The 24,208-nt window shown below is 35.4% G+C and overlaps 1 long non-coding RNA gene across 1 annotated transcript; it reads right to left on the bottom strand.

Moving 5' to 3' along the window:
- Positions 1-3,599: 3,599 nt before the first annotated feature.
- Positions 3,600-6,733, bottom strand: LOC138129017 (uncharacterized). Its single transcript, XR_011159015.1, has 2 exons — positions 5,576-6,733; positions 3,600-3,981 (listed from the first exon to the last, which is right to left on the bottom strand). It is a non-coding gene; the product is annotated as an uncharacterized lncRNA (long non-coding RNA).
- Positions 6,734-24,208: the final 17,475 nt, after the last annotated feature.

Below are 24,208 nucleotides of genomic sequence, written 5' to 3'. Positions count from 1 at the left end.
CGACAAATTGTGTGTGGCGCTGAGATAGGTATCAATACACATTTGCAAAACATACATCAGAAAGATTTTTAAAGATTTCTGTCCAAGTAAAATTGTTTATCAGAAACTCTCAAATACTTCGGGAAGGCAATACCTTAAAGAAACAAGAACTCAGGCACATCAGACAAAATCTCGAACCACACCGACAAGACATTTCAAGCAGTTACGTAACGAACACGCAAAGACACATCCATTAAGAAGTAAAGGGGTGAGAGTATCAGCGCTTTCTGGTAGGTGTTGTGATCCAATCGTTTTTTGTTATGACGTAGAAACGGCCAACGCATATTTCTTGTATCTCACTACAAATTAATTGCACATTTAAGTATAGATAGTGGCGTGAAGGAAAAACGTTGGAAAAGGCCGATGCACAACGTTCTATGATAGTAGAGCAATTCTCTTCTAGGCGTTGCTTCGATGCCTTTTTTTGTCATTTTCTGTGTGTTTGTGATTATTTTCTGAGATTTGTAATATTACTAGGTAAATTACTATTTGTTATAGAGGATATCAATTTAATTTTTTAACACATTGTATGTACTGACAATTTGAACGTAAGTATAAAATGCGAAAAAGGATTTTAGTAGAAAGTTTATGATTATGTACAATTTTTGTCGAGTATTTTGCTGATGCAACAGAGATGTACTGTCCCACACAAAATTCCTTAAATTTAACACAAAAACCCAAATCAATAAAACCTGAAAACCTCCATGCAAGAAATAAAGCAGCTAGAGTTGCAACGTTGTGTGATAACTGATAACTCTTGTTATCAAAGGACGTTTTTTGTTATCACATTGAAACGACGAGCTCATATTTCTTGTATCTCACTACAATTTAATTGCACATTTAAGCATAAATACCGGCGTGAAAGAAAGACGTTCGAAAAGGCCGATGCACAACGTTCTATGATAGTAGAGCAATTCTCTTCTAGGCGTTGCTTCGATGCCTTTTTTTGATAATTTTGTATATGATTTTGACAATTTGCTGATACTCATTTTAGATCAACAATTAACATAATTAATTGTATATTATGCAACAAGAGTTATTAACGGCACTTTAGTCACAAATTTTATGAGGTGAGTGTTTAATAAACGAGAATCTAGAGAAGTTTATAAACGAGTTGCATACTATATTTTTTCTACGACCAAATAAACAAAATAAATAAAACAAGTACCTAATTTCTTTTTCGAATTTGCGTCTCTAATAGGTCTATTATTGTATTCAAGTCGGAGTCGTTTATGGCTATCTATTAAAGTACTCGTGGTTTAACAGATCTCTAAGAACATTTTTATCAATTTTTTAATGTATTATTGTCATTTACACCAAAAAACTTCCAATATTAATGTTCAAACTCTACGTTTTAACATCTGTTGCTGATGTAGTTCAATCCGTTACCTTGAATTACGAATTAATACAAAATTCCGTAGAGAAAAGAGGGTACAAATTTGAAAAAATAAAAAACTCGTTTTATAAGGGCATTGGCCCACTCGTCCCATAGAAAACTCCCCTACGGCTCGTTTTCTACACATGGGACACGTGCGCTTTATCAACCCTTGTAAAACTTGTTCTTTAATGTACCTTAATTTAAACATAAAATTCAAAACTGATAAACGTCAATTGACAAGTGACAGCTAGCTTGATTTTGAGTGTGCCATGATTTTTGTGACTAAAATGGTTGGAGCTAACTTTAGTCCGTGACTAAAAAGCCCGTTGCTAACTTCACCTCGTAACTAAAAAGCACAAAGTCACAGCTTGTCAAGGTGTATTTAAAAGATCACTTAACGTCATGGAAACCTATGCTATAAATGGCATTTTAAACATGGTAGTAGAAAAAAAGTATAAAAAAAAGGCATCGAAGCAACGCCTAGAAGAGAATTGCTCTACTATCATAGAACGTTGTGCATCGGCCTTTTCGAACGTCTTTCTTTCACGCCTGTATTTATGCTTAAATGAGCAATTAATTTGTAGTGAGATATAAGAAATATAAACTCGTCGTTTCTATGTGATAACAAAAAACTCCCTTTGACAATAAAAGTTATCACAGAGCGTGCAACTCTCGCTCATTTATTTCTCGATCGGATGTTTCCCGATTGGCCGATTTTCTTGATTTTGCTTTGTGTCTTAACTTTGAAGTACAAATTGGCCTATCCGAGAAATTTTGCCGAAAATAAACAACAAGAATTTAAGGAATTTTTATTCCTTTGTTTACGCTGGCACTGCGCATTATTTATACACTTTATGTGTTCAGTACATCTCTTTTGCATCACCAAAACACTCGACAAGAATTGAATTGTATATGATTATAAAGTTTCTACTCTTTTTAAAAATTAAAATTTTAAATGCTTAAATAAACAGATATCACAATGTAGAAAAATTGAGATATTTTATATCTCATTTTGAGCTGAAATATGATTTCCAATAGTTTTCTGAAGTCAGTTTATGTATTTGCATTTGTTTAGAATTTATTGGTCTTAGGAAGTTGAAATCCAGGGTCCTTGTCTCTTCTGGGTCCCAAGAAAATTCATTTTTGACAAACTTTCCATTCTGCAGAGTGGTTGAAATAAAAATAATTCATTAGTTCTTTCTCTAATATGTCACCTGCACATATAATATTAGTTTTATAAAGGGTTGATTTGGCGCACGAGTCCCAGATGTAAAAAACGAGCCGTAGGGGAGTTTTCTATGGGACGAGTGCGCCAATGCCCTTATAAAACGAGTTTTTATGTTATTTTTTCGAATTCGCACCCTTTTTTAAATTTCTAAATGAAAAAATTAAATTTTCAAATTCTAGGGAATTTGGTATTAATTGGTAATTCAAGGTAACGAACCTCTGCAACAGATGTAAAAAAGAAGAGTTTGAACGTTAATATTGGAAGTCTTTTGGTGTAAATGACAATGATACACTGAAATATTGATACAAATTTTCTTAGAGATCTATTAAAGCACTTGTGCCATAAACGACTCCAACTTGAATACAATAATAGACCTGTTACTCCTGTTAGAGAGGTAAATTCGAAAAATATATGTTTCTGTATATAAGTTGTAGTGTTGGGCCAAGTAAAGAGCCCTGGAGAACTCCTGCTTTTACCTTTTTTGTGAGGAGCGTTCATTTTTCGTTCTTCCTTGGAAAAATGTATTTCTACTAATTTCTAATTTGTTATCCGACTTTTGTTTTTTGTAGGTTTGTAGTAGACAATTAACAAAACATTTCTGTACCTAGAAAATTGCTAAAAAAGGCATCGAAGCAACGCCTAGAAGAGAATTGCTCTACTATCATAGAACGTTGTGCATCGGCCTTTTCGAACGTCTTTCCTTCACGTGGGTATTTATACTTAAATGTGCAATTAATTTGTAGTGAGATACAAGAAATATGAGCTCGTCGTTTTCACGTGATAACAAAAAGCGCCCTCTGATAACAAGAGTTATCATCACTTAACAGAGAGCGTTCAAACGTTAGCTTTTTACTTCTTGGTAGGATGTTTTCAATTTTTTTTTATTTTATTTTTTATGCTCATTTTGAAATACAAATTGACCTATCCGAGGAGTTTTGCCAAGAATAAACCACATAAATCAAAGAAATTTATATTTTGTATTTGCATATTACACGTTTGAGAGGAAAATTTACAAAAACATTCAACAAAAATTATATACAGGGTGTAATCAAAATATCTCGTATTTGATTAAAAACATTGTATTCTTTTTAAAAATTAAAATTTAAGATATTTATGTAAAACGGTATAACGCAGAAAAAGTAGGATAATAATATATGGCATTTTGTGTAACATTTTGTGCTTAAATATGATTTACAATTCTTTTCCGAATTTAATCTACTCGTTTATATTTAGAACTTGTTATTCATAGGAAGCTGGAGTACTGGATTCTTCTCTGAGTGATGCTCTTGGCGCAGAAAGTCCTGGTCCTTCTAATCTCCTTAAGATATCCTGATCCCTGTAACAGAAAAAAAAATCAGAAACTGAAAATCAGTGCAGTAGATAGATACACAAGGTACAAACTGGAGAAATAGAACAGGGCTTGTTTGTAACTTGGTGTAATTTGGAGCAGCTGTGATTAAAAAAAAAGGAAACAAATTTATATTACATATACAGGGTGTATCTAAAATGTGTGCGTTAATTTTGACATGTAGCAGAGCTCGTTAAATGAAACGTTTTTTCTATTTGATTTTTTTACGAGAAACGAATTTTGAATAAATTATCCATCAAAATGTTTGGGGGGGAAAAATCTTGGAAAACTTGCAAATTTTGTAAAATGTTATAGAGAAAATTTTAATAAATTAGCGAGGTCTTCCACTGGTTAAAATTAACACACGTATTTCAGATTCACCCTGTATATTATATTGTTTTGAAAATATCCGAGAAATACCTTTTTCTTTTTCTACTTTATATTCTGTCTTATAAGTCGCTTCTTTTCTAAGAAGAAAAAATAAATTAAGTAAATACGACCTCAGCATTCTTAAACAAAAAAACCTTGTGACATATTTAGCGAATTTCACTTTGATATTACACAATTTATTTTTCACTCCTGACAAGTCGATCGCGACTGTTACACCACAAACGTGTTCGACCCGGTTTCATTCCTTTGTCTGGAGGGTCGAATAATCTCGTGTGTCTACAAGATGTAACGTGTTCCCACACGGCATGAATTATTGTACGTTGTTCGAAAGAAGTAAACAAGATGACACTTCAATAACCTATCCAGTCACTCGATTAGAATCCAATCGAACATCTCCGGACATGATCGAATTAAGAGTGAATAGTTTGTCCCACATTGCGGACATCGCCGACTGTCAGTTAAAAGCTCAGGACGAGACTCGTAGATTGATTCGTGCCGACGAATCGATCCAAGACTCGCCTTTAGTTTTCCACGGTTGTTTTTGTTTTGTGATGTGCCAGTCTCGAGTTGACGATTTCATTGCAGCGTCCGATCCAGATGGCAGATAGGAGCAGCGACGGTCCAGATCATCGTGAAGAATGCGAAGAAGGAGCGAGCGCATTTTCCGGTGGATCTTGTTCGTCATCCTCCGGTCTCGTGGAACGCTTTAACGCGATTACCTCTCGAAAACCAAACCGATCTTTACACGGCCCATTTATAATTTGTGGCGATTAACGCCGCTTTTTCTTCATTTTAATTTCGTCGAGAGTTTACGATCGAGTCGCCGGTTGTACGCCCGCACCAGCGGCCGCCTGTCAAAAGGAAACAAAACGAAATCGCCTCGCGAGCTTTGCCCACTTATATAAATGTTTGTGCCATTACATACGCGGCTGACATATCCGCAACGGCATGAATTACGGGCCGTATGCACAGCTTAGACGTTAACAACCGAGAGCTTAGGATATTTGCATAGTGGGCTGGGCACCAGGGTGGAAACCAGGACCGGGGCAAGGGATACGCCGTTAACTGGTTCCCGGAATGGGCTTTGTGCGCCCGACTGGCTTTTATTGATTTAGAAATTGTTATGTAAATTTTACAGTACCGACAAGGTTTTTACGACACAATTTCATGACTGATATTTTTATGTTCTCACTTTGTTCTTTGTTCTTCCTTTGTGTATTAAGATCGGCTCGGAGCGACTCCACTCACTCTGACGACCAAACACTGACTTTCCAAACGCGAAAAAACACCACAACTGCATCTGCCACGACACAACTCTCCTTTTAAATAATTATTATCGATCATTCCAACAAAAATACTAATCAAAACAACTCTCATTAGTCATTACTTGATCGAAATACTCGTAACGATAAAATAAAATCCGACCTGGATCTATAAATTGATAGGAAAGTAGTAACTAAGCGCCGAGCACCGTGGCCGCGTGAGATGCGCGCCCGGCGCCCGGTTTTCTTCATTCGAGAGGTTCGGGGTTCAAATCCTTGACCGGACTTTGAAGTTTTTTTCAAAAGTCTATAGTCACGTGGACTCATACACATCAAAACAGCAAATGTTGCAACAGTGACCACATCCTTTGAAACCCCTCAATAGTGTTACACCCGCGACATCTCTCTTCACAAGGAGTCCAGTGTCTTTTTTACACGTGTGTTCCTAATAAATATGTTAAATAAAAAATCGCATTTCCAAATAGTTTTGAATCAATAGACAGTGTTACAATTTTTCCATTTTTCTTGAATATGATTTTTTTACTCAATCTGTCCGATATGATTATATTTTACTGTTAAAGGTCGTGTTATTCCCATTACACTAATTACAAGCATTTTCCACGCTTAGTTTGTTGTACAGTTAAGACTGAATTTATTTTAATCGAAGTTTATCGGTGAAGCCTGGACGATTAAGACAAACCTCGAGTCGACTCAATCATTTCAGTAATTGATTTTATTGAAACAACGGTTAACCTAAACCTCAATTGATACTTAAGGTTTATGTGGTGTCGAACGTTAATTGTCTTGTAGCCGCGTGTTCAATAATGGAATCAATATCTACTCGCGCTCGTAAAATGTTTCTTCTGAAAACAAACGTTGGACACCAAATTAAACAATAGCAACAAATTATAACAGCAATAAAATTTTATAGGGTAAATGTGGGATATGCGCCTCCGGCTCTTCATTAAAAAAAGAAAATGACTGATGAAGTCAGACTCGCTAAACTATTTGTGTACAATAAATTTGTACCAGAGTTTCATAAATTCCGGTGAGAAATGAGTCTGAAACGAGACATTTCGATTGAAGCAATTTACGACCTGAAATGTTTTGTTTAGCAAATCTGAGACTCTCTATTTTCCAAAGCAACATGTTTTTTTCTAATCAGTCGTTACATATGTAGACAAAATATTCCATTTTTAGAAGCCACATATATCAATTTTTAAATTTTAATCAGAAGGGAGAGTTCATACAGGTATCAAAACTGCATATTAAAGTTGCAGTCAATTAAAACAAAACTGAATATATTGTGTAAGGTACAACTTAAGAAGTAATAAGTAATATAAATGAATGATTTTTTCACCCTAGCAAACAGGCGTTGTGGATAAGCGTGCAGCGCGTCCACTTTGCAATCTTAAGGTCCAGGTTCGAATCCCAGAACCGACCTAAGCGGGTGTGGGTTTTTTTCTGGGATTTATTACACCATTTGACATACGCAAATATGCACATATCACAGACAAGCAAATGGTATCAGCTTTGCATTTCTACACGTCGGTACTCCATTTGTTCTCTTCAGGTAGTGACAGTTAGGGAAGTCTATAGCGCGGGTCCACCTAGAGAGAAAATGAAACGTTTTTTAACTCCCTGATGAGTAAGGTCAGAGTGAACGTAGACCAATTCTCTTCTAGAAGTTACTTCCACATGCTTTATCCATCGTTTAAAGTTACATAATGAAGGTAATTGGATTTTTAAGTGCAGGTTCTTTTGCAGGGACAACCTGGAGAAGGACAACGCAAGCACCAAAAGAACAAAGCATTGCGATGGTTCCAGAGACGCAATGTGATTTCTGTCCAGTGCTCTGAACGTCAACGTGAAGAAATTCAAGCAAGCTGGGGTAACTATGACTCTCTCTTAAACTTTGCGAAATGGACGACCTCGACGAAAAGATGTCTAGTGATCCAGTTTGGATTTGGAAGGCCCCTCTGAGTTCCTCAAACAACAAAATAAGGAAATGGCGGGAGTAACTATGACTCTTACAATGTCTGCATAAGATTCATAGGGGCCTGAACGTCCTGTGGGAGGTCGAGGCTTAACCTGCTCTCGTAACCGGGATTTTCTACAGAGATACAGAGATATGGATAAGCCAGAATAGAAGAACGTAGACCAATTCTCTTCTAAAAGTTACTTCGACATGCTTTATCCAGCTTTTAACGTCACATAATCGAGGAAAATTAGCCACTTAAAGAAACGGAGCTCAAAGCAAGGAAGTAAGCGTGCCCTTCAAATTTTTTTCGCTTTTAATTCTGATACACTAGAGAGTCTAAAGTACAAGAAACGATATATTATATTCGGCGATTGCGAAATTGTTCATTCACAAAAACCAATAGAAAACAATTAAGTTCTCAATACGGAAGCGAGACTAGGACAATGCGCCGATTGTATCACAGTCTGCAGTACCATTTAGAATATAATTGGTTTGCATATTTGACAAACAAAGGTCCTGTTTTACATAAAGTAAAAACTGGAGCGTTGTAGGAATTGTTGTAACTGACAAAAAAAAAATACAAATCTGTTTCGGGATTTAGGAAAACTAAAAAAAAACAGTGTGGGTGAAAGGAGTTTCCCTAGGAAGGACATAAAAAATTGAAGTTCCACTCAATCATGAACAGAACAGAGTGAACGTAGACCAATTCTCTTCTAGAAATTACTTCGATATGCTTTATCCAGCTTTTAGTGAAAATTTTTTGCAGAAAGTTCCGCTGCAATCTAAAATCCAAATCTAAAGCTTTTGTTTTGTTGTTTGATAAATGAAAACCTTCTTTTTATCAATTAACCATTAACGAAAAAAACTAGAGCAAGACAATCAAGTTGTAAATAGGGAAAGAAACTAGCGACAAAGCACCATTTGTATCGACGATTGCAGTACCACTTAGTACTTTGTCACTGTTTCGATTTATGATAGGCACAGTCGAACAATGATCTTCTTTTACACCAGGTGAAATGGTAAAAAAGTTAAGTGCCCGGGAGAAGTAATTAAGCAAAGACGTTTGCAAAAATGTGAGAGACTTCGACGCGGGGTGAGGCAACCAACACGCCTGCCTCACGCGGTGTCTAGAATTTTTGAGAGGAAACACAGTGGCCGGTTTTGTACAAATGTGTTGCATTTAAAGTCGGTCCATACCGGTAAAAATCCTTGGAACCGTCCCAAGAGAGACGGTAGGCCAGAAGAGAAGAATAAAAAAACCAGATGAATACAGATATCTCGTAAAGGTCCCGCGGCCACGCCACGTCCCACCAATAATATTTATAGGCGTCTAGTTGGTAAAATTAATTTTTGTGACTGTATTATTAATAATAGGAATAATAAAAAATGACACATCCTCGTCGACCTCGAAATATTTTCCTTATAAACGCGCGTTTACTCTCCTACCAGCCTCGGTAACTTGATCTTTATTATTCATAAGGCCCGAGCATTAATCCGGCGATTTTTCGGCGGAATTATGCAGGTCCCGATCGTTAAATGAATAAATCAGAATTTAAAAAATCGCCTTTTAAGTGGTTTTTATTTATTCACGGCAAAGGCCCACCGTAATTAATTTGTTTAATTAATTTGTTTTAACGAAGCGAATTAATTATTTTTTAATTGCGGGAGGCAGCGACAAAAAGACGAACATCGACGGGTCACGGTTATCAATCACGTTCGCGGCAGCCAGGGCCGGACCGGGGCGGCCGCGGGCCCCCCCTCATTTGCATACTTAATTGATCTCGGACGAAAATATCAAAACAAACAGATAAATCAACGGGAAATAATCGACGCGAATACAATTCGTGCGCGCAGATTCACGAGCTACGTGACCGCGCCGGACACTTCCAACACTCTAATTGTCGACAATTCGAACATGGCTCTTGCATTATTTATGTGTTTGTCCTCTCAGATTAGGATGCCGTTATTATTATTATCTATTAACGGCAGTCTCAAGTTTTAGTGTGGCCAAACTGTTTTCATAAATTTATGACACATTGAATTGAAAATATAGTGAAGTCTTCGGATGGAGAATGTTAAGGATCAACGACAGCCCAGAATTATGAGGTGTTAATAAATAATTTTAATATACATATTTATGCCACTGGAAAGTCGGAGATACAGTAAAATCTTGTAACGTGTACATAACATAGTTGACTAATGGGTTGGAATGGCGATGGGCCAACTGTCTGATGGGTCCCCACGGGACCACCATTATTAAACTAATCATAAAAACAAAACTAAAAAATCCTCCAACGATTTATACACTCGACGACAACGTCCCTAAGATTTTTTCGACGCGATTAACTTGGACACTTTTTTTCTCTTTAATTACCAGACGAAGGTTAAAGCTTGAAATTCAATCTATTTTGTGAGGAAACGTTTAATATTTAAATTAATATTATATTATAATTTAAATATACATTTCGAAAGAATTCGTTTAGACAGAAAAAAAACTGGACTGGAAACTGCGAGTTAAATTATTACGCTTGATGCAAGTAGTAATAGAAGGAACAAAAAATAACGAGAGAGAGAGGTGAGAATTAGCAACAAAATAGCTATTTACGAACCAAGTGCGGGAAGACGAGGTTCCCGCATGAGCGCATTTTTTAAAGCACGAGCGACGAAGGAGCGAGTGCCTTTAATTAATGCGCGAATGAGCGGAAGATGTCTTTACGCAAGTGGCTCGTACAATATTTTTTGTACGAACATTATTTTCAGTGATCAAAGACAGCTGAAATTCAATGATCATGGAAAAAAACGTTTTTGCAAAATTAAATCTCATGGTTAGCACAAGATTAGAACCTTGATAAATAACTTCTAAAGCAGAGGTTTAGCCTGCCTCAAAATCTTTCTTTAAAGATCGAAATACATTCTTCTTGGACGATTTTGTGGATTAATTCATTACTTTGACACAGAATCAAGACACCACTTCAGCAGCAGAAGAGTTATGACAATACTTTTTTGGGATTGCAGTGAAATGTATTGGTGTTATCGATTTACCTAAATAATCTGACTAAATAATTTCTTCTTTGGCTCAAAAGACAAACCACCAAACTGATTAATTCTTTAAGTCTGATTGATATTTTTATGACTCCTTTTGAATTCGAAAGAGTGGGTAATCTAGTGGCTAAAACTGCTACCACTGCCCCAATTTGGGGGGAAATAAGCCCAAAACGAAACAAAAGTAAGTCATCGAAGGACAACAGTGTTATAGATTTTAAGAAATCACCTCTTTAATGAAAGATACAAAGTTCCAAAAGGCAAATAAATCAGAGCAGGCGCTGCAAATTATCGTGTCCTAGCGGAATCGTATACAAATAAGCGTTCAATGCAATGGCGTAGATAATTTGTGGTCTCAAACGGTACTTTATAATAAATCATACCTCATGAATTTTAGACGTTGGAATTATAATTGCCCATTTTTTTATTACTATCTGATAATGGAGAAAATTTATAAAATAAACAATGTCAACGTGAAGAGATTCAAGCAGGCGCGGATAAACGGCGGGAGTAACTATGACTCTCTTATGGGGTACAAGAGACTATTATTACAAAGCATGATTACAAAATATTTTGTAAACTTTGAATATGGAAAAAATGAAAGAAAAAAATAGAAAACTAGACGACAAAAATATCTTGTTGTTGCTGAAAGGAAATGAAAAACTGAATCTCCTTCATCATGAGTAAGATGATGTGAACAGAAATCGTTCAGAGTGATTGATAGGTGAACGTAGACCAATTCTCTTCTAGAAGCTGCTTCGACATGCTTTCCGAATGACAGAAATGTTTGGAGTCGGGCGCAGTCGAGTTCCTCCGGCGGTTAAAAATATTGGGGTTTTGTAACAGGTAGTGAACAGTAATTAGGAATTATATTTCTTGGTAATTAAATGTGGATGTCACAGAGAGTTTTGTTGCAACTAATAAGTAATTAGCACCATCTCTTACCTGATGGAGTGTGGAGGGAAATCCTACTTAATAATAGGCCCATTTCAAGGTAAGAAAGTAATGAAAAAGTTTTTTATATACATATATGTATGTAAATTATATTTTCAGATATGAAAAAATTAGAAAATGCAAGAAAGAAAAATCTCCCAAAATTAGGTGAACGTAGACCAATTCTCTTCTAGAAATTACTTCGACGTGTTTTATCGAGCTACACTAGCTGCAGTGTATAGTGAACATTACGTTTACAAAACATTATAAAATCACCAAATATAATTTTTTCATCATACCAATATGCGAAGATTGTACTACTTAGGTAATATAAAAAAATATTACGTCTTAGCATCCAACATTAATGTATCGAAGGGATGAAATAATTATTTACCTAACCTAAGTTAGGTACCATATTTTTTGTAACGAATAACTCAAAAATACTTAATAATAAATTTAAAAAAGTACATATTTTAACATTAGTAACTTTTTTACTATCAGGTTGGTAGCACCTTCTGCGCTGATTACTAGATTATTAAAATTTAAAGCGTTGGCGGCATCTTCTACGATCACACAACATAATGAACACTTGAAAAACAACAATAATTATTTTCAGGGCCTGTTATAATCCTACCTTTTTGAATTGTATTCTTATTTGTTTTATAATAAAATTACTTATTTATTGTGTTGATTAGAATTAATATTACAATTGCAAATGTGACGAAACGTCCATTTTGTTTTAAGTAATTTGGCGTTTCCGTCTATCTACGTCATCAAATACCAACTTTACAATACAATTTCCCCTAGTTTCTGTTGCAAAGTAAAAAACACAGCATGCGGGAAATCGTTTTTCGCGCACTTCGAGGACAACTGGGAATAGTTATTTACGAACCGAGTGCGAGAAGACATTTTTCGCACATGAGCGCATTATTTGAGGCACAAGCGACGAAAGAGCGAGTGCTTCATTTGCGCGAATGTGCCGAATACGTCTTCGCGCATCGAGGTTTGTACAATATTTTTTGAAACGAACATTAGCATTTTTAAATTATTACCCAATAGTTCCCAATTTAGTGAACAGATGGCGCTTGCCCAAGTGTCAATCGAATTAATAGCGATTTATTTTCATTCTTTCGAAATTTTCAACATCCAAATTGAAGAAATGACGTTTTGTAAACCAGATTTTATTATTATCAAGTCAAATTATTTTCAGAGTGCTCAAAAAGGCCAATGCTTTTTGGATGATTTTGAAGCACTAGTGCGCGAAATTGTCATTTTGAAGTTAGTGAGTTCAAAAAATGTTTTGACTGGTTTTCGTTGAGTAAATCCGAGGCATTATTTCACTTTCTTGGAAGTTATGTTTGGTGTAGTGTAGTGCGGGACCTTATCGGCGAAAGGTGGCAAACTATTTTTTCCGATCCGGGCAACCCACGATACCACAATAATTTTGAAACACTTTGTATATGGAGGATATACCAGTTGATAAATTTGTAAACAATTCTTAAAGTAGGTTATTGAAATTAATAATTGTTTAAACATTTATATTGTTAATGAAAAATCACTTAATGGATACACGGTGTTACCGTTACATTTCATAGAACACCACAGTATAATTTGCAAATGAGATTTTTTTAACGTGTATCTCTTTTTAATAACCTTAGATCGTAAACTCTTGTGAAAGAAACATAATTTTTTTATTTTTCCCACATACTACGCCAGTCTACTTATGATTTTATTCCAAACTATTCGTAGTAATCTTGACATTCATCTCCATCCGTTATGAGAGGTTTCGCTGCAATCCGATACTCAATAGATATTTTTTTCTTCACAAACAGTTACTCACCTACTTTTACAAAGATCAAGCGTTCGTTATTACATTTACATAGATGTATAAAAAATACTACCAAATTTAGATTTTTTAATTTCTTGCCAACCCATTATTATTTTACTGACATTTAACTTTAAAAAAATCAAAGACATCAATCAATGTTGCTTCACGTTTTGTGACAATTTCTTGCGCAGATTTTGCTAAAAAATAACTGCAAACAGATTTGCGATTACATCTCCAATTGGAAACAGGATGTGTCAGTAAGCTATGGCGATGGTAATTGCACGATGCTCCAGAGTTTTGTACTGAGTCCACATTTTATATTTTCATGCGTGTTTTGCTCGTCTAATTGCTGCTCCTTTGTGACAAATCTCAGTTTATTAAACGCAAACACAGCTCCCGCAAGGACTAAATTTAAAGTAGGCGTTCGAGAGTCGATTGTGAACCCACCACGAATTACAGATCACGCAGCTGTTTAAATCTAACCTCACTTTTTGCGTGTTTGTGTTTTTACTCTGCAGACTGACAAGTGGTGCGTTCACAATCGACTCTTCAAGGCCAACTTTGATCTGAACACGCGATATATCACTCTACGTCACGAGAGCTTAGAGGGTCAAAATGGTCATCCTGGATGCATTTAAAGACTGAAAGTTGATAATTATGTCATTATAATGAATAAATAATTTGAAATCAATTTATTCGAAATGTTCACCGCACTCTTCTCTACAGGGTGTCTTAAAATTATCGTATTCCGAGTTCGGGGCTTAGTAGGGGACATCCTGTTGACCAAGTAAAAATGTAAAAAAAAAATTGCTGTCACTTTGAAAAAATATCAAAGTTGCCAATATTTGTTCAAAATTACCTGATTAATATTCTAGCTATGTTGTACTTCCCTTTTGAACAAAAATTGGAAAAATAAAACTTTTATTTTTTCGAGATAAAGCTGTTTTTTCAAGAAATGTCTTTTCATTTATATTTTAATATTTTACATAATCATCCTCATCATATTTCAAAATGAATGTCAACCATTTATATTTTTTATTTCAAGAAAACATGATGAAAAGTTTGAACCTTCAGACCCATATATCTTTGTAAAGACTCCCCCTATATTTTTTATTTGATTTTTTCGAGATTCCTGAGATTTTTCCCTACAAGACCCCCGACTTGGAATACGTTAATTTTTCGACACCCTGTATACATATCTACCTATAATTTTTTTCTTCAACAATTTTTTTTTTTTGAGAAGACATTTAAACAAGAACCTACGCAAGGCATTTTATTTTTTTACACATCAGATCGCAGGAAAAACATACCAAGAAGACAAGATGAATAAAATGAAGAAGATTAAAACAGCATTTCTACTCTTCTCTTGGTTATTTCCCTTCTCCTTGCTATTCATAAAAATTGACAATAAAATCGGACCCAAATGAGACCCATGTGGGATTCCCGACAAAACTGGATCATGCAACTGCATTTTGATTTAAACGATATAGTCGAGAACCTGACACTCCTACAAGCGCCAATTACTCGATTTTCCTTCGTCCGATCGGTTTAACTCTGATTTGGTTTGTCCGGAAACGACAGCAACTTCCCGTTCTGAAGCAATTAGAGCGTTCGAACCTACCCCGGTCGTAATCCTTGCAAATAAACCAGCGCCGCATAATTTATTCAATAAACGGTACAAACCGACTTGTCTCACATTTATTATAACTTGTTTATTTTCCGGGACGTTGGCTTAGCCGTAATTAAGACGTCGTTGTCATCTTTTTCAATAAATAATTGTGAATTCCATACTAGTTTACGCCAGCACGTTTTTCATGCCTTATTATGGTAAGTAACTAGCGATTTATTAAATAAAACCGATCCGATTGATTTATCGCTTTGGCTGTTTTTTCTCTCCAACGTCTTTCCATTTTTCCGTTTGTTGTTTATTTCGTGCAAGGCGCACCGACCTACATTGTGCACACACCGAAACAAGTAGGCTGTGCCGCACCACGTGACTAATGTTCGCTTCAACGCGACATGATTTAAGTTGAGACAATTCGACGCGGCGGACGTTTTTATTCCGGCCGACGTTTAGTAATGGTACGGAAAGTGGCGCCCCCGTACTTAGATATCTGACAATAATTGCCCATTTACAACCGTGACTGATGGACACGAAAGCGCCCGAGACGTTTCACAATCGCTCTTTCGGGACGATGGGCGATTTTCTAACGGGGCGACGTGACAACGCCGGATTGCAGCGTTTGTCATGGCACTTAGCAAATGTCACGTGGCTGACGGCTCGACTGACTTAAGCCACAATGGGCGTTGTCTGCGGCCTGGCGCAACTAACCTGCAATCAAAAAATTTACACAACGCGATTTTTTAACCACAAGGAAAACTCTCTCTCAATAAATTCAGATTTTGAAACCATAATTAAAAAATCCATAACTTTTGCAATTTTTGACCAACCTCAGATTTTCTACCACCATTTTGAACAGAATCTTATTCCTCACGAAAAAAGAAATAGGAAGCGTCAAGTTGGATTTTCTCATGGGCTGTGAGTCATATCTGCGCAAACGACGAATATCGGTCTCAAGTCTCAAGGTCACAGTCCATGAGCCCAAATTTGTTCCAATAAGCTACAAACAACATTCACAGGATTTATTCGTACTGGAATTCGAATTCGAATAAATCCGGCCTCGCTGCCGTGCCCCCTTTTTTGTAATAATAATAATTTATTACCCCAAGGCGTCATGTGTGGATTGAACGTTAAACTGAAACCACTATGATTTGTTTGATGTTGTACGATTTGATGTCGGCATGCCCCAGACAATTACTTTGCGCAGTAAATAGATGTCTTGTGAGGGGGAACCCCAGAAAATGAGTCTATATTTCAAAAGTGACTGCACGTGAGCGTAATAATAAAGTTTTAATACTCGGATGTCAACCAAGTACCAATGTTATTGATTGCGAAACATATTTTAGCCTAGAAGTGACAGTGGGAGCTTTAAAGTTTACTGAACTATCGCTGCTAAAGAATTGTAAGAACGGATTTAGAGCTTAATTTAATTGCGCACAACTGATTTATTTTATTTTTTGGGCAAATTGAGTGTCTAGCGCTGCAATAATTGAGCTCTCATTCGATCTAATCCAATTAGTGTTTTGTCGTTGCTCACAAATAAAAAATGGCGAGACAGGTTGCATAGAATAAAAATAAAAACTTATCTTAGTTTTCCAGGACATCGAAACATCTTTGGACGGAACTGCACTGCACAAGATGATGATGACCCCTCAAGACACTTTTACAGCAAATTGGCTTGAAAAGTGTAAAGGATTCGGTCGTGGCAGTCGAAGGCGATAATTTTTTGTTGGGCGATAAGACCAAGAAAGATTAGCGCTGGAAGGTTGCACACGCTATCTGTCAAAAAAAAGAGTAAACGAATAGTTTTTACAAGTTAGATTTTCTCAAGACGTTATATTGTTTTTGTTGCCATTGCAGAAATATTTCGAAGCGTCAGATTGATTTTCAAAATTTTATTTAAGCTCTGACTGGCAAAAACATCACTAATATCGCCTTAACAAATGTTTAGTAAAGTATTTAATAATTTTTGGACTTGTGATTTACTTCTAAATGGCACATATCTCGATAATATTAATTCAAAAAATATTTCGGAAGCATTTAATTATTTTTGGAACTGTCATTTACCTCTAAATGGCAAAAATCATAATAAAATCATATTGAAAATATTTTGGAAGCGTTCTATAGCTTTTAAAAATTTTATTTGATGTCCAAATGTAATTTTTCTTACTACTAGGTACATGTCACCTTCAAAATATTTTGAAAATATTCAATAATTTTTTTTCTCTATTAAAACACGAAAAAGCAGTATTTTAATTGAGGCTATTATTAAGGTACTGTTTTTAGAAACTTTTATTTTTGTCATATTGCCAGTATCACGCAATTTCTGTTAATGGACCTTGAATATCCAAAAAAATCAAACGTCAGTTGTCAAACAATAACAGAACAGAAGGACCAACCCAAACATCACAGATCAAGAATCCCCCGTGAGAAATGAAATTTCGTTCAAATAGAAATTTTTATAAAACTATCACAGCAAAATAGAAAAAATACTGTATTACACTCGTTTTATAAAACGTTTTGTCGCACTTGCTCCTCGTTATGCTCATCGTGCTTTAAACCCGCGCGTGTGACAATATACCGTCTTATAAAACTTGTATAATAATATGCTATTATAAATGTTATTTCAGTGTAAATGCCAAAAATCTTACTAATACCTATCATTTCAAAAATATTTGGGAAGTATTTAATTATTTGTATAACTGTCATTTACTTCTTAATGGCAAAAATCTTACTAATATTATATTAAAAATATTTTGGAAGCATTCTATGGGTTTTAAAATTTTTATGTGATGTCCAAATGTAATTTTTTTTACTAATATCACCTGAAAAATATTTTGAAAATATCTAATCATTTTTTTATACTTTGCGTCTTTAATGACTCTATTAAAACACCAGTGTTTTAATGAAGATACTGTTTTGGGAAACTTTCATTTTGATCATATCAATTTCTGTTAGTGGACCTTGAATATCCAACCAAATCAAACGTCAGTTGTCAAACAGCAACCCAAACATCACAGACAAAAAATCCCCCGTGTGAAATGAAATTTCGTTTAAATAGAAATGTTCGCAAAACTAACAGAGCAAAATAGAAAAAATACTGTATTACACTCGTTTTATAAAACTTTTTGTCGCACTTGCTCCTCGTTATGCTCATCGTGCTTTAAACCCGCGCGTGTGACAATATACCGTCTTATAAAACTTGTATAATAATATGTTATTATAAATGTTATTTCAGTGTAAATGCCAAAAATACTTGGGAAGCATTTAATCATTTGTATAACTGTCATTTACTTCTTAATGGCAAAAATCTTACTAATATCATATTAAAAATATTTTGGAAGCATTCTATGGGTTTTAAAAAATTTATTTGATGTCCAAATGAATTTTTTTTTTACTAATATCACCTTAAAAATATTTGATAATTTTTCTTATACTTTGCGTCTTTAATGAATCTATTAAAACACCAGTGTAATAATGAAGGCTATTAAGATACTGTTTTTGGAAACTTTTATTTTGATCATATCAATTTCTGTTAGTGGACCTTGAATATCCAACAAAATCAAAAGTCAGTTGTCAAACAATAACAATCAGAACAGAAGGAGCAACCCAAACATCACAGACAAAAAATCCCCCGTGTGAAATGAAATTTCATTTAAATAGAAATGTTCGTAAAACTAACAGAGCAAAATAGAAAAAATACTGTATTACACTCGTTTTATAAAACTTTTTGTCGCACTTGCTCCTCGTTATGCTCATCGTGCTTTAAACCCGCGCGTGTGACAATATACCGTCTTATAAAACTTGTACAATAATATGCTATTATAAATGTTATTTCAGTCTAAATGCCAACAATCTTACTAATATCATTTCAAAAATATTTGGGATTTGGGAAGCATTTAATCATTTGTATAACTGTCATTTACTTCTTAATGGCAAAAATCTTACTTCTTCTGTATCGAAGTTTCGTTATTTTTCTTGTTTTATATTATTATTTTATTACATCTTAATATTGTTTCTTCAATTGTTTCGTTTTAATTTTTTTGTCCCAATATAACAGGTGTTCAATTGAAAAGTTCATCGAATTGGCTTTGACTTTATTTTTTAAAAGACAATAACATCGTAAATTTAGTTGGTTAGATAAAGATAGCGACAAAGATCAAAGCCAATTCGATGGACTTTTCAATTGAACACCTGTTATTTCGTTTCACTAATATTAATCCAACATGATTCTGTCTAAAATTGAATTTTGATTTATATTCTTCTAATTTCAAATTTTTGCCAAATATGGACTACCAGATATTTGCAGCATTCTTATTAGTCATTCCCTTTTTCTTCCTCCGAAATCTGTCCATCTGTACTTGTTACCTCTCTTGCAATTCTTCGTTTTTCTTTTTATACTTAACAACACAATACTTAGACCTAGATGAACCTCTTCGGTGCTTGTTATTTCCGTAAAAACTGGCAACCTCAGGAGTGGTCCGTGCAGAGCACGAGTCCTTTGGCGACGCTCTAGAATCCTTTTTTCAGCCGAAGTAAAAACTTAACACCGCAACTACGTTGCAACCCACACGGTCAGTAAAGTTCCTAATTGAAATTCCAGTCTTCCTCATTCCTGCAATCCGACACGTTCACAGCTAGATTCAAAGATTAAAATTATTTTCCCTTGTGAAATTTTCAAAAATCGATAAATCGAAAGAAGTCCACACAGTTTTCACAAAAAGAGATTTTTTCCCAGTCGTCTATTTACCTCACTTGATTGCATTTCTGTGAAAAGTACAATAAAATCAGTTAACAATTTCCAGGGGGCTAGCATTTTTATGGAAATCACCGTACAATAGAAACCTCTTTACCGGTCGCACTATAGATAATACAAATCACTTTTTAAGGTCTCTACCCAGAAATGTACTTAATTTCTTCTACCTCACTTAGGCTTTGTCTCAATGACGTTTTAACATGTCAGGAAAGATAATTATTTTTACGTGGAAGTTAACAGCTGCAGTAAAAGATGTCTCACTAAAAAATTGTAATTCATATTCGGGGAGAAAATCTTGGTGGTAATATTTTTTACGAAAACTTCCAAAATGTCACCTCAGCTGTTGCCAACATGGCGACAAATACGCCACCTTTGATGTTTTCTGAATGAGCCGATCGGGAAAAAAGCGTCATCGACGTTATGAAAGAAAGCTTTATGGAATTTTTAACGGCAACGTCTTTTTTCGTCGTCCAACTAACAGATGCAATTTTAATGTTGGCGCGACCACAATAATAATAAGTATTCCTGTCCGTCTAGGAAATTTATGTCCATTTAATAGTCTTGGCGGTCGATGACAATTACGACTGGATTCCATAAAATTCTCGGCTAACGCCCAACAACACAGCCTTATTGGCGTAAATCATCCGCAACACCTACCAAACACATTACCTGAGTTAATTGTTTTGCGGCGGGGGGGAAAAATTAGTTTGCAGTCATTTCGCGACAAAGAAGAGCCAGCCGCGTGGCGTAATAGATCAACAAGCGGAAAAAAGGAAAACGAGATTAACACATGTCGCGGATGGAGACTTTGTATCCGATTTCATCAGCTACCAGCATTGCCACCATCTTGGATTGAGCCACCGAACATTTTAAATTACTAATAAAAGGAATGGTTTTTCAAATATCGGGTGTTCATTTAAATTTCTCGTCAAAAATGCAAAAAGTGAGGTTAGATTTAAGCATCTGAGAAATTTAAATGAACACCCGATACATTTGCTTAATTGATTGTGGCAAGAAAAATCGGGTCAAGAGTGCTTTGAACAATTTTAACAACGCACTTTTGGAAGTTTCGCAAGTTGGAAGTTTCACAAGTTTCTCCTTTTTGACAGCTGCAAAGTCACAAGCTACGAAAATGTGCACTCTTGATCAGGTTTTTATTTAGACGCCTGATAACAAAATCAAGTAGGTATACAGTAGTGGACATAAAGATATCTCTTAAGTTTGTTTACTCTAAATCTAGAACATAAAACCAAAGAAGTGACTGCAAGAGATTACAAACTGGCTTATGTATCTACGTCCTACACTGGCCACAAAAAACATGTAAGTATAACAACCTTTTAAAAAATTAATTTAACTGGTTTCGTGAACAGATGCACGCAGAACATTATTTTTATTATTTTTTGGTGCAACTGTTAAATATTATACAGGGTGTCGCAAAATTATCGTATTCCGAGTTCGGGGCTTAGTAGGAGACATCCTGTTGACCAAGTAAAAATTGCTGTCACTTTGAAAAAAATATCAAAGTTGCCAATATTTGTTCAAAAGTACCTGATTAATATTCTAGCTATGTTGTAAGTACTTCCCTTTTGAACAAAAATTGGAAAAATAAAATTTTTTTTTTCGAGATAAAGCTGTTTTTTCAAGAAATGTTTTTTCATTTATATTTTAATATTTTACACAATCATCCTCACCATATTTCAAAATGAATGTCAACCATTTATATTTTTTATTTGAAGAAAACATGATGAAAAGTTTGAACCTTCAGACCCATATATCTTTGTAAAGACCCCCCCCCCCCCTATATTTTTTATTTTATTTTTTTGAGATTCCTGAGATTTTTCCCTACAAGACCCCCGACTTGGAATACGTTAATTTTGCGACACCCTGTATAAAATAATTTTTATTTTTCACCAATACATTATAGTTTTATGAGTAAATTTAAAGAAAAAACAAACAAAGAAAATTAAAAAATGGTGGAGATATACGAGTAAGTCGTCTAGTATGACCTTCTTTTGAAAAAATACTTGAAAAATGGGGAATTTTTTTTCTGAATCAGAGATTGTCCGAAAAATTAAAAAAAATGTTTTCTTGTAAAGAAAGATAATGGCTAACGTGTAGCGCAAAGGAAAAAAAAATATATATTTTTTTGTAGAAATGACAGCCGTTTGAAAAAATCTCTGATTTTACCAAAATTTTGAGTTTTAAAAATTAATAAAAAATGAACGCGGCATCCAATCAGAAAAATCCTCGGGTACATCCTAGATAATATTACAAAGAATAGATGGTATAAATTTCGTCAAAATCGGTTGAGTAAATCTCGAGATATTTTGTCCAAATCAATTAAAACTAGTTTCCCCGGCGATCACCCATCCAAATTCGGACCACACCCGACACTGCTTAACTTCACTGAAGGAATTATAGTAGTGCTTTCATGTTAGTGGGGCCGCTGTATTATTATTATTATTATTACTAAAAAAATTTAATAATGAAAAAATTGTTAATGTACAGTTCGTTAGACGTAAATTGGTGCAGTTTAGATAAAGTAAAAGTGTTTGTAAATATTTTTGGTGCGAAGATGATAAAGTAAAGAGTCCAAGAAGCGAAGCCCTGGCAAAAAGGCAAGACAGAGCCGAAGCAAACGAATAAAAAAATAATAATGCGAAAGAGCTCAGTTATTCGCGTTGTTTTTTCCCACCAGCTCCTCATTTGAAATATTTGACGATGCAGTTTTTGACAGTCGGTATGCACGACCGCTCGGTCCAACGTGCTTGTTTTGATTAATGCCGCCGCGCATTCATTTGTTTCTGCTTATCATAATTAATTAGCGGTTTTTGGCCGTCTTAAGGACCCATTGTCCAATCCGCTCCGACCCGGCAGGGCCCTATCAAATTTTACGAGTGCCAATTTTCGACCAAATAAAGCCGGAGGTGGGAGTTTTTTCGGAAAAGTTGTGCGGGAAAACGTGTTCGGGGGCGGTGTCGTCAGTGGGGTTCGTGCCCGTCCTGTAATTGGGTACGTCTGTCATAAATGGTGGCTGCCGGACCGGCTCTAATTATATAGAAAACTGTCGAAAATATGGCCGGATGGACAAAAACTGGCCGCTCGAAGTAGCGTTGGAACAGATGAATATAGATGATTCGCAATTGTCACCCGTAATTCATTAGTTGATAATGACGGTACCAAGCTCCGCCTTTCTCTGGTCCGACAAGCTGTTGTGTGTTTTTTACAGTTGGTACCACCATTAATGCGACGGACTACAACCTTACAACCTGATCACCGAATTGTACCTACGTCACTTCCCCTTTTGTCGCCGCGAGCTTCTACAACGATTAAATGACGCTCTTATCAATTAATATCGGACCGGCTTATCGGACATGATGTTAGGGAATAGACGGACGTGTAGGGGAGACCCGCCCGAAATGGACGTCACAAGTACATATTGTTGTCGTCGGGCTGCCATTACGAAATGGCAAAACGACAAGATCTCTTATCGCGGATTCCTTATTGTCTAACCGATCGCATACCCACTCGGTGGCGCGGCATTCAGGCCAGATCGATTTAAATGTCATTACAAGTGCGTATCATGGACCACCAACTAATTTCTCTTCATTTTTACTTATTTACACGGCTAAAATACATGACTCTTAAAACGCACCTAACCTAACCTAAAACCTAAGTTGTGTTGTTTAAGTGTGCCAAAAGCCTTCAACGCACTGTTTATGTTCGTCTTTACTACATCTTTGTTAAGAAAACACTTAAATGAGATTTTTCAGTTTTTAAGAGAAGATAAAATTATTTATTGTTGTATTGTTTTGTGTCTGTTTCTAACCTTTCATTTTTAATGGGTTTAAAACCACTACAAACTGATTTATTTCATATTTTTCGATTGATGAACCTAACCTCTCTTATACCTGTCATTTTGACAGTTCTTGATAGTTGGTGTCACTTTTCTAGTATGCGGCAAAACACTCAAATTGTCAAAACCTGCTACGATACCACTTTGTAGTTTGACTGGACATATTTTAAGTTTGCAAAGAGAAGCATCTGGTGTTAAAGCGGAAGTGTTATTCTCACGTTAACGGAATTTTCTAATTAACCGTAAATTGTTGAAAAATTAATGGCCACCAAGAATATGCGGGTACCTGGCCTAGATGACCCTTCAATTTTTCCCTAGATCGTTAATAATGAACATGAAGGTTATTAAATTATAATTTATAATGCAGTTAAAGTGGTGTTACGCGGTTGCAGACGTGCCCCCCTCAATAACCGAATCAGCAACTCTGAACCCTGGAGGAGGAGGTGTTGCCCCAGCTAAAATATGATCAGGAAATTAAATTGAAATTTGCGAGGGAAATTACGACTGACAGTAACAATATTTAAAGCTTTCGCGTTGAATTGGCTA

Source organism: Tenebrio molitor, chromosome 4 (assembly GCF_963966145.1).
Source record: "Tenebrio molitor chromosome 4, icTenMoli1.1, whole genome shotgun sequence".
Taxonomy (NCBI): Eukaryota; Metazoa; Arthropoda; class Insecta; order Coleoptera; family Tenebrionidae; genus Tenebrio; species Tenebrio molitor.
Note: the sequence above shows the minus strand (reverse complement) of the source record. Positions and strands in the feature narration are given on the sequence as shown.